The sequence below is a fragment of the Triturus cristatus genome, chromosome 2_1 (assembly GCF_964204655.1).
Source record: "Triturus cristatus chromosome 2_1, aTriCri1.1, whole genome shotgun sequence".
Classification (NCBI taxonomy): domain Eukaryota; kingdom Metazoa; phylum Chordata; class Amphibia; order Caudata; family Salamandridae; genus Triturus; species Triturus cristatus.
Window position 1 is genome coordinate 1003036637 of NC_140581.1, and position 13228 is coordinate 1003049864.

Here is a 13228-nt window from a genome sequence, read left to right on the forward strand (position 1 = left end):
GAGGATGTAATCTTTAGCAATGTAATGTTTATCCTACAGCTAATCATACAATTTTGGTTCCCTCTCTCTATATATATATTACCTCCTATCTACAAGGAAGTTATTGATTTTATTTTTTATTTATTTGCAGTTTTATATACCGCGGGCTACACCCATGGGGGCAGAGTGGTCTACAGATGAACGGTATACTTGACAGCATACTATACTTAAGCATTTAAGGACTACTTTTATTACCTTATTCTGAGAGCAGGTTGAGGGCTGAGTGTTAAAATCAAGCAAAATTGCGATTCTCATATTACCATGACTAGAGAATCTGGATTTCATTAAAGACACGGAGGCTGACATTATGCATTATTCCTTTAATGCAGTCCAAGCAGCCGCTTACATCACAATATTAAAAGGTTCCAGAGTAGAAAAATAGCAACACATGAAAGGCATGAGCCATCAACAATCTGCCTCTTTTAAATGTGGAGGAAAATAAGTTCATGACACTTGAAACATCAAAACGATCTTCTGATTAGCAGGATGAAGGAGAAGGAAGAACGAAGGTAAAACCAATGGCCAGACGACACACAGTTAAGGAGCGTTACCTGAAAAGAGAAAGAAGTAAATATCTCTTGAAAATAGTGTCAAGCTTATCAAGCTAAAAGGAACAAGAGAGGAAACAAGTACTGTTAATAAAAAGTACAGTAATAAACTGTAACAAAAACAGCATTAAATCATTGTAAGACAACCAAGGGGTGGGATGGGAGGGATAATGTCAGCCTCCGTGTCTTTAATGAAATCCAGATTCTCTAGTCATGGCAATAAGAGAATCGCAATTTCATTACAAGAACGGAGGCTACATTATGCATGTTGGTAGCTTTGTAAAACAACATCAGACATGTGTTCAATAGGCTTGCAATAATGACGTGCAAAGGTGCTAGCATTTGACCAGTCAGCAGCTTTGAGAATGTTGTCCAACTTACCTCCAGACCAGAGAGATTGACTGGCCATAGCACCTCTCTAAGGGAGTGAGTTTTAAATTTCTTTAAGTCAATACCTGCTAAACTCATAACAGTCTTAACCCATCTAGCAATAGAGGTCAGGGTTATGCCTTTGTGGAGTTTAACAAAGGATATAAGTAATTGGTTAACATCCTGAGGGCGAAGAACAAACATTCTGAGATCATACTCTCTCATGCAGTCCACAACGCAAAGTTTTAGACATAAATCAAAACGTGGGTAAAAGATTGAATCAGACATAGTCTTTGTTCTTCTATAAATCTCAAATTTGATTCCGAACATGTTATATGATCTATTCGCAATCTCCAGGGATTTGACATCAGAGACCCTTCTGCATGAGATTAGGCATAGTAGAGTAGCCACCTTAATGGAAAGTTTTTTTTTTCTATCTATGGAGATTATTAACAGGCCAGTTATTGAAAAGATCAAGGATTAGTTTGACATTCCAAAGGCTTTCAAATTTAGGTGTAGTAGGTCGTCTTAAATGAATGCTTTTCATCACTCTACAAACAATGACATTTTTATCTACCGTTTTACCATTGACAAGGACATGACCTGCAGAAATAGCCGATCTATTGCAATTGATAGTTCTGTAGCTGAGGCCTTTATCAAATTGTTTAACAAGGAAGTTAACTATGTCAACAATAGGTGCTGCCAAGGAATCTAGGTTCCTTTCCAGGCACCAACGTACCCAGATTCTCCATATGTTGTTATATCTGTAGTGAGTGCCTGGGTCCCAAGACTCTCTGAGGAGAGTTGCAGCCGTCGCCAAAAGTCCTGAGATTTCATTGGATCTCCTCACACTCTCCAGGCAAGAAGGGTTAAACTCCTGTTCTGAATTAGGGGGTGAACTCCTCCGTCTACGTCTGGAAGAAGATTCTCTAGGGTAGGAATTAAGAAGGGGGGGTTGCAAGCTAGTTCTAGAGTGGTGGGGAACCATGCTTGGGATGGCCAAAAGGGAGTTATTAGGACACGGAAGCACTGATCCTGTCTCACTATCTGTAGAACTCTCTGAATCATGGCAAAGGGAGGGAATGCGTACACCTTGGCTCCTTTACAAGATTGTAGTAAGGCATTGACTGCTAGAGCACCCGGGTCGGGCATCCAGCTGAAGTTGTTCTCCAGTTGAAAGGTTAGTCTGCTCGCAAATAAGTCTATCTCTGGAGGGCCCCAGATCTTGTTTAGGGTACTGAACACGGAAACATTCAGTTTCCAATTGCTGTGATCTAACATGAATCTTGAGTTCCAGTCTGCAGAGATGTTCGATTTCCCCGGAAGGTATTCCGCTTTGACAGGGATCTTGTGTTCCAGACACAACATCCAAAGTTTCTTTGCTAGATTCGAGAGGTCCGCAGATTTGGTGCCTCCCAGACGATTTATAAAGGCTACCGCTGACATGTTGTCCATCTTTAGAATGACGGACCGCACCTGGAGAGAGTTTGAAGCTCATGAGGGCGTAAAGCCCAGCTGTTAGTTGTAAATAATTTATGTGGTTGGATGATTCCTCTTGTGACCAGATACCACCAGTGTTCTGATTGAGAAAGCAAGCTCCCCAGTCATGAAGGCTCGCATCTGATTCTAAAACAAACTCTGGTTTGAACCAAAGATTGCTTTTCCATTCCACGCTTCTAGGTTCTCGAGCCACCAGGCTAGTTCTGATTTGGCTTCTTGATCCAGACAGATCCGATCTCCGTACCATAGGCCAGATCTTAGGGCTCTCGCCTTTACCCTTTGGAGGGCCCGATAGTTGAGGGGACCGGGAAAGATGGCTTGGATGGAGGAGGAGAGGAGACTGTAGTGAATGAGCCACTTTTGTGGTCTGACACCTTATGATGACCCTCAACCACCACCATTTTGTACTGACTTAAGTGTGTTATGTTACCCTAGCCTTAATGTAGGATGGGTTTGCATATGCCTGCCTCTCTTCTGTCCTGTAATCTTGCTGTCTTTTAGTAGAATAGTCTTGTCAAGATTAGAAGGTATGGGATGTTGAGGTGCAGTGATGTGGTTGGTGGTGCTCAATGTTGTATACTGAGGGATAAAGTCTATAGTGTTATTTGGGTTATGTGAATTATGTGTTGAACTATTGCCTTTGACATGGTTTCATGTCATCCTTGCTTTTCTGATTCCATCTTGCTTTGGGCCTTTGTGTGCATGGCTTAACTAACTCCATTTTCATGACTGAACCTATTTTCTGTGCCTGCACGAAGCTGCAAAGGTGGGGAGGGCATGTTTTGCTCTTCTCCTGTTTTTCGCACTTTACTGACTAGAGAGAACTGGTTCTTATCAGAGGAATGTACATGGTCTGTCTCGGAGCCATAGCAAAGGCCTTATCAACCGATGCAGTGGCCTTGGAGCAGGCTGGTACAGGTTCTCATGAGAACGAGGGGCGAGGCTTGCTAGAAGCTTCGTTGTGTTTGAATTTGTATTAAAAAGGGGAGCCTACACTGGCCTGGTGGAAGTTCACGCCGTGGAGCAGACGTGTTGTCACGGAAGAGTGGGGGCTGGTGTCACCTCTGAGCTTTCACCCGGTTCAAGCAATGGACTCCCCTTGAGCGAAGTGGGGTGAAATGATGAAGCAGTAGGTGAGGTGTCTCTGCTACTGTCTCTTGATTCTTTACTGATTCTTTCCTTTCCTTCTTATTTTCTGATTCTTATATCCATACATATATATTTCTACATATTATATTTGCTTTGATTGTGTATTTCAATCGGTTATTTGATATGTGAGAGTCTGCCATGATCAATATATATTCGGCCTGCCCGTGATTAAAGTATTGTGTTAATAAATTTATATATTCCATATGTATGAATTCGTCTTTTCCTTGTAGCAGGAGGTGTGGACTCTTCTTGGCCAAGTATTCTGTTGTAGAAGGATGGGTGAATTCCCTTCTAGTAGGTAATTGTGTTATAGGAAGTTGTTCTACTCCTGGCAAGTGATGTGCAAAGTATATCTCGCTCGAGAGAAGTGTTGTGTGCGTTACCTTGGTCTAGAGGAGACTCATGTGATATTGTTTTCTTGCCTTGCCTTTGGGGGAGTGTTGAAAGTTTGCCCACCTTAGGAAGTGCTGTGTATATGTTATATTCCATAAGGTTGGAACTGATATTCTCTCCCTGGGAAAGTGACGGTACATACCTTGGTCCAGGGGAGATCTGAGACCTGAGACCTTTCATTACAGGAGACCCAGAAGTCTGGCTAGCTCTCTCAAAGATAAGTCTTGTTGTTTCAGGACGTGTCTTATTTCCTTCCTGATTTTGGTAATCTTTTTGAAAGGTAGTAAGAGGAGACATTTCAATGTGTCTACTGTGAAACCTAGGAACTCCAGAGATCTGGCAGGGGACAAAATTGATTTTTCTTTGTTTATGATGAATCCTAAACTTTCTAGGAGATACATCACAGTCTTCAGGTCTTTGGCTAGTTGTGAAGGATCTTGAGACATTATAAGAATGTCGTCTAAGTAAATGATTAAACAAATGCCCCTTATTCTTAGAGATGAGGCAACAGCACTCATGACCTTGGTGAAGCACCAAGGGGCAGAGGAGAGTCCAAAGGGGAGAGCCTGAAATTGGTAAAGGTGATTTGTCCAGACAAATTGAAGAAAGGGTTGGTGGGATTCGGCCATAGGAATGGCGAAGTAAGCATCCTTTAGGTCCAGTTTGACTAGCCAGTCTCCCTCTAGAAGTAAATCCCTCAAGAGATGGATGCCCTCCATCTTGAAGTGTCTGTAAAACAAATATTTGTTTAGTTCTCTTAAGTTTATGACAGGTCTCCAACCTTTGTCTTTCTTTTTTTTAAGAAAGAGTGTGCTTATAAATCTTAAAGTTTTTAATGGGACCTCTATTATAGCTCCTTTCTGAAGCATAGAGGAAATCTCCTCCTCTATTATTTTTTGTTGCTCTGGAGAGAGAGGCATGGCTCTCGGGAAAGAAGTTTGTAATGGTATGTGAGTCAAATCTATCATATACCCATTGACAGTGTTTAAGAACCAAGGATCTTGAGTGATCATTCTCCAATTGTGAAGGAAGTATTTGAGTCTGTCACCCACTTTTTGGGGGAAAGAAGGGAGAGGGGAGAGAGTTCTTACTTGCAGGGTTATTTGAGATGAAGGTTCCACGGGATCTAAATCCTCCGATGCGTTGGCCTCTAATTCTCTGGGGGTAAAATTGAGGCACGTTGTACTGCTGATACCCTCTTCCGAAACCACAGAATCTTGGAAATGGTCTTTGATTGAAGCGGCCGGAAGAGAGGCCCCGTCTTCTGGCCCGCCCAAAAAGGTTAGGATTGAATCCTCTGCTCATATTTTGCTGGGCCTTGTCAAGGGCGGTGAAAGTGGAGACGTATTTCCCCAAGGATTTAATGAGGTCTTCTCCAAAGAGTAAACCTTTTGGGTTTTGCGAGGGTTCTTTATCCGCCATGTCAGTTAGTTTTGGATATATTTTAGTCAAAAAGACTCTTTGTCTTTCTGCATTAATGCTAGCATTGGCATTACCCAGTAGAATTAATGCTCTCTTGCTCCATCCCCTGATTAGATTGGTGTTTAGAGGGGTGCCATTGATGTGGCTGTCTTCTGCGGAATCTAGGATTCTGGCTAATGGTCCCAGTACGTCAAGAAGACAGTCTTGGCACCCTTTCAGGGATTTTTCCATCCCTTTTCTTGGATCACTTCCAAGTTTTAATAGGAATTTAATGAGTTCAGGGTCCCAATTGGGGGTATAGAAGCTTTTATCCTCAGTAGAAGGTCTAGAGCATTCAGCTCTAAGGATGTTACGAGTGTCCCTTTCTAAGAGGTTTCTTATCCATTTTTTAATGTATTTTGCGACGTGGTCCTGAGGGAACCACTCGGAACTTCTTGGGCGTTTCATATTTAATGGGGAAAACATTTCTTCCCTTAAGGGGTAAAGGATAATGTCCTTGGAGGATGATTGGAGTTCCTCTTATGGATTGTAAAATTCTTGATCATCTTCATCAAGATCAAGGACATACTCATCAGGTGTGTCTAAGGATTCTATATCATTAGATTTGTTATCTCCCATATTGTAAAGAGCATTATGATATTTTGTGCCGCTACGGACACCCAGATGTTTCGTGCCGCTAAGGACACCCAGATGTTTTGTGCCGCTAAGGATACCCAGATAGGTTGTGCCGCTAGGGACACCTTGGGAGCTCGAGGTGCGAGGACCACCATTAGAAGTTGAGGTGCTAAGACCTCCCTGAATTGATGGGGTGCTTGGACCTCCTATATTGCTCTTATCAATCTTTTTACTTTTCTTAAGTCTTTTATCCTTAATTCAGTGATCTTGTCAGAGTAGGGGATTGGAAATTTCTGAGATTTCGTCTACATCAGGGAGTGACCTTTTAGAGGACATGATCTGACTTAAGGTCTCAAACATGGAGGACCTCAATTCCTTATGAAGGATTTTTTGCAGGGCTTCGTTGTCTATGTTAGGAGTAGGGGCAGAAGCCTTGTCTGAGTCAGAGTCAAACATGGTATATAGGAAATGTTAACTTGTAAAAAGTGGTAAAGCCCTTTAATGAAAGATAATTGGGGAGGATTTCCCTTAATAATAGTGACAAGGTTTATAGATGAAGGAATGTCAAGAGAATAATTTCTCTCTTATTATTTTGTTATAGAATGTTGAAAAGGCCAGTTAAATGAGGATTTCCTGCTAAAACCCCTTTTTCTTTTATGAATAAGTTTGTAAATTAATAACTACTTGCGGATGAAATCCGAAATAATAAAAGGTAGCGATGCACAGCCGTGTTGGAGTGCGCGGCCTGCATCGGTGGAAAGAGGTGAAAAACTCGGAGTTAAATGAAGACAATAGGTAAGCTCATTATGGCATGAGGAAGTAGAACAAGGATGAAATTGAAGAATAATCGTTTCCACAAAAAACAAAATATTAAGGTTCAATTAAACATCTAAAAATCTTTAAATATATTCAAACATTAGAAATAGTACATAAGCTGAAAGGGGGTGCAGGGAGATCTCCGTAAATTGGAGATCAGTATAGAGGCAGTAGGAAGGGAGGTGGGGTTAAGCCACACACAAGGGAACTCCAAAATAGAGATAAAAATGAATAATGGTAATGAAGGAAAATTAACTTATCTGCTTGGAGCCGCATTTAAAAGAGGCAGATTGTTGATGGCTCATGCCTTTCATGTGTTGCTATTGTTCTACTCTGAAACCTTTTAATATTGTGATGTAAGCGGCTGCTTGAACTGCATTAAAGGAATAATGCATAATGTAGCCTCCGTTCTTGTAATGATATAGGACTATTAGTTTACAATTCCTAGGCAAAAAAAGGGCAGCAACTCAGGGATGGAGGCATCCAGGCATATATTCTGCCCCTTGGATTGGCAGGAACCGCCTGTCACCTTGGAACGGATGCGATCCCTGCCAAGTCTCACCTCCCACCCAAATTGTATGTAAAAAGGCAATGAAGGCAGGGAACTAGCAGTTGAGTCCATAAACTCCTGAGCCCCAAAACAGCTTTTTGCATTGAGATGGTGGGGCGGGCATTTTGACAACCAAAAATATATGATGTCTATATCCAGACTGCCTATTGCACAGAGCTTCACCATCACTGTCGCATATTTTTAAGGGCTGGTTGCGGGAGCGTTTAAATGATTTCTTCACTCCGTTGTCCTTAACGAGCCAGAATACCAACAAGCATTGGCATAGCCAATAGGGCTAACCTTTGGGACCTTATAAGTGTTTAGTTATCCAGCACAATATCCTTGGTGCAACAACATCAAGTGTTGCATGGCTAAACACTTATAAGGTCCCAAAGGCGAGACCTTTGGCTATGCCAATGCTGGTTAAAGATTATATGGGCTCTGATTGGAGCAAGCGGAAGCCATCTGTTGCCTTATTTATAGCTCCTGTTTCTAAGAAGTATATTCCTTGGCAGAGGGAAAAGTGTGTCTGACAGCTTATTAGTCATAAAGTTACTTTGCACAAAACTCAGCTTCGCTGTGATTCTTGAAGGGCTGGCGCTGAAGACCGAATGGTCTTTCCAGGCGCTTGAAATCAGTGCAGTAAGGTACAGTGAATGCTCTTCTTGGCAATGGTGCGTGTGCAGGGCAGTATCACGATGGTGGCTTATCACTGTTCGGAATGTCCACTTTGCAAAATCCTAGTTATCAGGTTTTCGGTTTGGCTCCCCTTTTATTGCCTGATGGCTCATACGCGCCTTAAACCACAGCCCAGTAGGTGCTTCCCGGCATAAGTTGCTTACTTGCTTTTCAATAGAAGAAGGCAAAACAGACAACTGATTAAAATACTTTTTGATAGTATTCATTTTTTTGAAAGTTAATAGAGAAAAGCCTTGTTTACATTTGTATTTTCAATTTGTGATCACAGAAAAAGGACACAATAGAATTTCTTTTTTTTTTGGCAACCTTGGAATTTTTGGCTTGTATAGTTCAATCTTCCTAGCTGTCTTCTATGGAAAGATTTCAGTACGCATGACATAGTGCGGCCTTCAACATGAAACGGAAAGAAAATGTAATAAACATGTGGAAGTGTCCAGTTGGGGGTATACTAAAATATGATAGTGTGGAAAATGTTTGTCTCAGTAAGTCTTTTAATGCTGTGTGCCAGCAAGAAACTCCGTAATAGAAAATATAATAAAAATGTAAACCTCCTCTCCGTAGCATCTTCGCCCAAGATCTTCGAATGTCTGTGAAACATACACACGCATATTGACGAACTGGCAATGGTGAAGTGTGCCTGTAAAAGTGAGATTGGATTTTAAACAATGTGACCAGCAACCTCACTTGGCTATTACTTTGGTGGCTGAACTGTCTGTAGTAGACTTGTATAAAGATGTATATTGTGGGTTAGGGCTAACCCCGTGCTCTGAAAAGTAGGGTGAGCGTTGAAAGGTGTGCTTTGTACCTGAGTAGAAGCCAGCACAGACCAGTCTACATGGGAGAGAGACTTGTGCCTTATTTTATGTAATCTGGTGAGGCATTTTAACTCTCATGGTTTCAGGTTGCCCCAATTTGGCTAAACTGCTTTGGAAAAGGCCAGGAACATCATGTGGTAAAAAAATACTTTGGATATAAGCAGTAAGCAAATCCGGTTGTTGCTAGTCAGCTGTGGTATACAGAATGGTCATACGCGCGAGTTTCTCTTCTGCATTTATTCTGATATTAGCAGAAAATACATGGTCTTCATCAGCAGGCCCTTCCAGGGGTACAGGAAACCTTTAAGTTTCCTTATCCAGGACCCCAGAGGTCATTCTTTTGGGACTTCCTGCACGGAAAGTCTTCCCGCTATGTACAGGGAGAAGGAAGGCTAATAGTGCCAGCATGTTTCCCGTAGCAGTACTCAGAAGTTGGACTCTGAAACCTTCAAGCTTCTCTAGCCTGTTGTCTGTGTACTACTATAGTCTGTAAGGACTCTATGTAGCTGAATCGCTTCAGGGCAGATATTTTGCTGTGGGCATAACCCCTACTGTGAAAAAATGTGTGTGGTATTCTTAGTTCAACCCCTTCGAATGTTTGTACTGGTGTGTTTGTGCAGATCATACCTGTGTATTGCCTGCTTCTGCGATTCTGTTGTAAATATGTTTAGTAGCTAACGCCTCTTTTTTTTTGTTGCTATATTCAACATGTTTTTTTTTATTGCCATGCTCTATGAATGTTCATGACCAGTGCAGGTCATGAACATTCATAGAGCCTTTCCTTGTAGGCTAGGCAACCATAAACCGCTTTTTCATGGTACGACTTTTTGGTTCTGAGGTGCAGTGGAACCTGAAGAGTTCAATTGGTAAACAGAGAGACATTCTTCACGAGCAAGTGCCTTTTTCATGATAACCAATTCAACCCTTGAACTAACTACTTGAGTAAAAAAAAAGTCTCATTTCATATACTTGTGTGCCAGCACAAACACATTTAATCCATATTAAGCACTAGTTCACATCTTGAGATTGGGGTTTGAAATGCTAGAACTGAGTCTTTACAGAAACCAAGTGACAGAATAAAAGGTTGTGTAAATATAACCAATAAGACAATCTATTGAATCCCTTGCTGTGTATCTTGTTGCATTTAAGCAGCAAGATCTGCACTTAGAAAAGTGATTCCTAAATGTACCGTGTGATGAGATGTGAAGTAGTGCATACAAGCTGTTGCCTCTGCCCTTTGACATTACTCTGCAATCCACTGGTCTAGTTTTAACTTTTCTAACTTTATCTGATGCCAGCCTCCATGTGCTACAGGTGAAATACTTGTTAAGTTCTCCACTGCAAGTACTGATAGCTATATTTTAAAGAACCTTTGCACCACTCTTTTAAACCCAGTCAACTGAAAAGGTTTTGAATGCTTTACCTGTGTCGACTATGTACCTCTGAAATCCTCGGAATCTTTCCCTGAGGGTTGCTACATGGAAGTGTTACTTTGGACATTACACAGAAGACTGATCAACGAGGTTTACACCTTTCTGCTTCTCTTCTGAGTTTTCCTCCTAAGGTAATCGCCTCTGATCTTTTATATTACACAAACGAAAGAAAATGGCTGTCAAAAATAAAGTTAGCATTTAACGAAAACTTGATTTAGTGATGCATTTTGGAAAGGCGGCGGCCACGTCTCCCGCAAGGTGACAATAGAGGGGACAGCCTCTTGGCTTTTTCCATCAGTCAATGAAAGCAAAGTTTGTCTTTTGGGGCCACCACAGAGCAAATGCTTCCCCTAGGAAGAGGCACAAGTCACATCTGGGTGCCTCCACGGGATTTGGAATGGGGGCTGTTTGAGTGGGCTCATAGATGCTGCGCACCCTCTTTCCTCCCGCTTGGCCACCCATATATCCTCCCAACTCGGAGAGCAAGAAATTATTACTTAATAATTCAGTTTTTCAGTGTCGCAAGCAGAGTTGCAGGGCTTACCTAACGTAAGAAGTGCAGTATGCTCCAAAAAATGGAGTAGGGGCCGCAAACTTGATGGCCTCAGGCCATAGGGGACCCTGAGAGGAAAGCTAGGCAGCCCATTTATCCGTTTAAGGACAGTTGGTACCGTGACAAATGGGGGTCGGCTTTTAATATCTCCTGGTCTCACGGCCGCAGCAAAAGAAGATTTGCAAGGGGGCTGCAGCCCCTCTTGAGAACCACGAGCACCGGGTGTCGGTGTACTACGGAAAGTATTGCATTCCGGCTCTCTGGCTTGGTATTTGATGCAGTGTCAGTGATTGGATTTTGACACAGCGCTGAGTACTTAGAAGGCTGGTAAATGAATGGTACCTGAGTACCAGTAAGTTTAATAACTATGCAACTCTTTCGCTTAACCAAAAACGGAGTGGTTTATTTTTATGTTGCATGTAGCATCATTAATGCTTGGGTTGCAATAACCGAGGCTTGGTGTAGAAATGCAAGGAATTGATATCAGAGGTGATGATTAATTTTTTTTTAGAACGTTCCAGCATTCCAAGATCAGGCCATAGTTTCCTAGATTGCAGGGAAAACCCATGTACTCAGTTGTTATCTCCTTTGAAGGCTTCTTAAAGAGGCATTCTACAAACCGGTGTTTACTCGTTGGTGGGTGTTTCATGCTGTCGTCTGCGCTGCTGTGTCTGGAATTGTGATCCTGCCTCGCTGCTCACCAGACCCAGGCTTTATTTACTCATATCCTGGCATTGTGCTTTACTCTTGGGGGATTATTTGGACACCAGTACCCGCTGCCGCCTCCTTGGTTTCTTTTCAGTTTATAGGACAGGCAGCAGTGGTGGGGACATACACAGCCGTAATGCTTGTGGAAAGTATTCCTACACAGTACTGCATAATTAGAACTGGGGTTGGCGAGCCACTTGTGCCGGGCAATAAACGTGGATCCCGCGTGGCGAGATCCACGTGAATCCCGAACCTGCTCCACAGACAACATCTCTTAGTATCGAGGGTGCAGCTCCGGGTGTGAGGTAGCTGCCAGAGAGCATTAAAGGCATCAACGATGAGATCCCGTGGTGACGATGCGCCGACTTCACATACTCGCACACAGCCAACTTTACGATCTGATAGGCTGGCTGCTATTTTTTCTCACACCTTTCATCCATCAGTGATAAGGAACCAGCTCGGGTGTCTTGGAAACAAATATCCAAGCTTTAAATTTCCACATGATGCTGCCAGGTACTTACTCTAAAATATCTCTTTCTACCGAAAAGTGGCTCCTTGGAAAGGTGCAGCTGTGCGTGGGTCTCATCTTGCACTTCTGAGCCCTGCTGGCAGCACTTCAATGTCAGGTATGCTGTGGCCTCCTCACGCCGCCGTTGCCGTGGTGCCGCGCGGGCCTGCAGATTGGCGGGAGCCCGGCGCCCCCGGCCTGCCCATTAGGCGCCTCTGACGGGGTAAAAATAGAGCGGCAGGGAGGTTGTCTGCCTGCCTCCTGTGTGACGAGCCGCCATTTGCGCTTCTCTCTTGCAGGCTCACAGACCCTGGCCAGCGCGAGGCCTCCGCTTCTTCGAGACAATGATCACTTTAGGCGAGAAACTGATCCTAGATTGTGGGAAAGGAATCTGTAAAATGTCCAAGATTCTGAAAGGTAAACTCTCTGCTCCGAAACTGTGCACCGCCATGCAGCATTCACCAAAGTAACGAGCGCGCGCCTTGCGCTGAAAGCAAAAAAAACAACAAGTTTGGCAGGAGAGGTGGCGGCAGCAGAGGGAGGGGAGGGAGGAGGGGGCCTGCACCTGTTTCCCTTGCGGGAGCGAGCTTTGAAACCATCTGTGAAGCTCGCTCCCGCAAGGGAATCGCCAAACGTGCACGCGTTGCCATTCAAAGCAATGCAATGCGTTCACGTTTTTGGCTGAAAAGGCGAATCGATTTCTAAAGGTCTTTTTCCTATGCAACGGATGCGCGCTGCGTAGGCGAGACCTAAAAAGGAAGGTCATGAAAGGAAACACCCTGAATGTTATTGTTTGCCATTATACATCTCATATAGATATGCACAACACAAATTCATTGGTACAAATAAATCATCTGGTTGTTTGAATAATGTTGCTAGTAATATAGCTCAATGGCCTGAAGAACAAGTTACTTACCTTTGGTAACAATGCATCTGTAAGAGACATTAGTAGTTATAGCGTCCTTACCTTAGAATTACCCCCAGGCATCACACTGGATCCGGATACATTTTTCTTAGCAGTACCCCTGCGCATCGGTAGGTGGCGTCGGTCAACTCCACGTTTGTCGTCGGCGTCATGGTCGCAGGGATGACGTAGCGGGGTCTACTGAGT

General features: G+C 43.1%; 1 protein-coding gene across 1 annotated transcript in view; it reads right to left on the reverse strand.

Annotated features, from left to right (window-relative positions):
- CNTLN (centlein) overlaps window positions 1–13228 on the reverse strand; it is a 1182709-nt gene that overhangs the window by 140023 nt on the left and 1029458 nt on the right. The gene's annotated exons all lie outside the window — the stretch shown is intronic.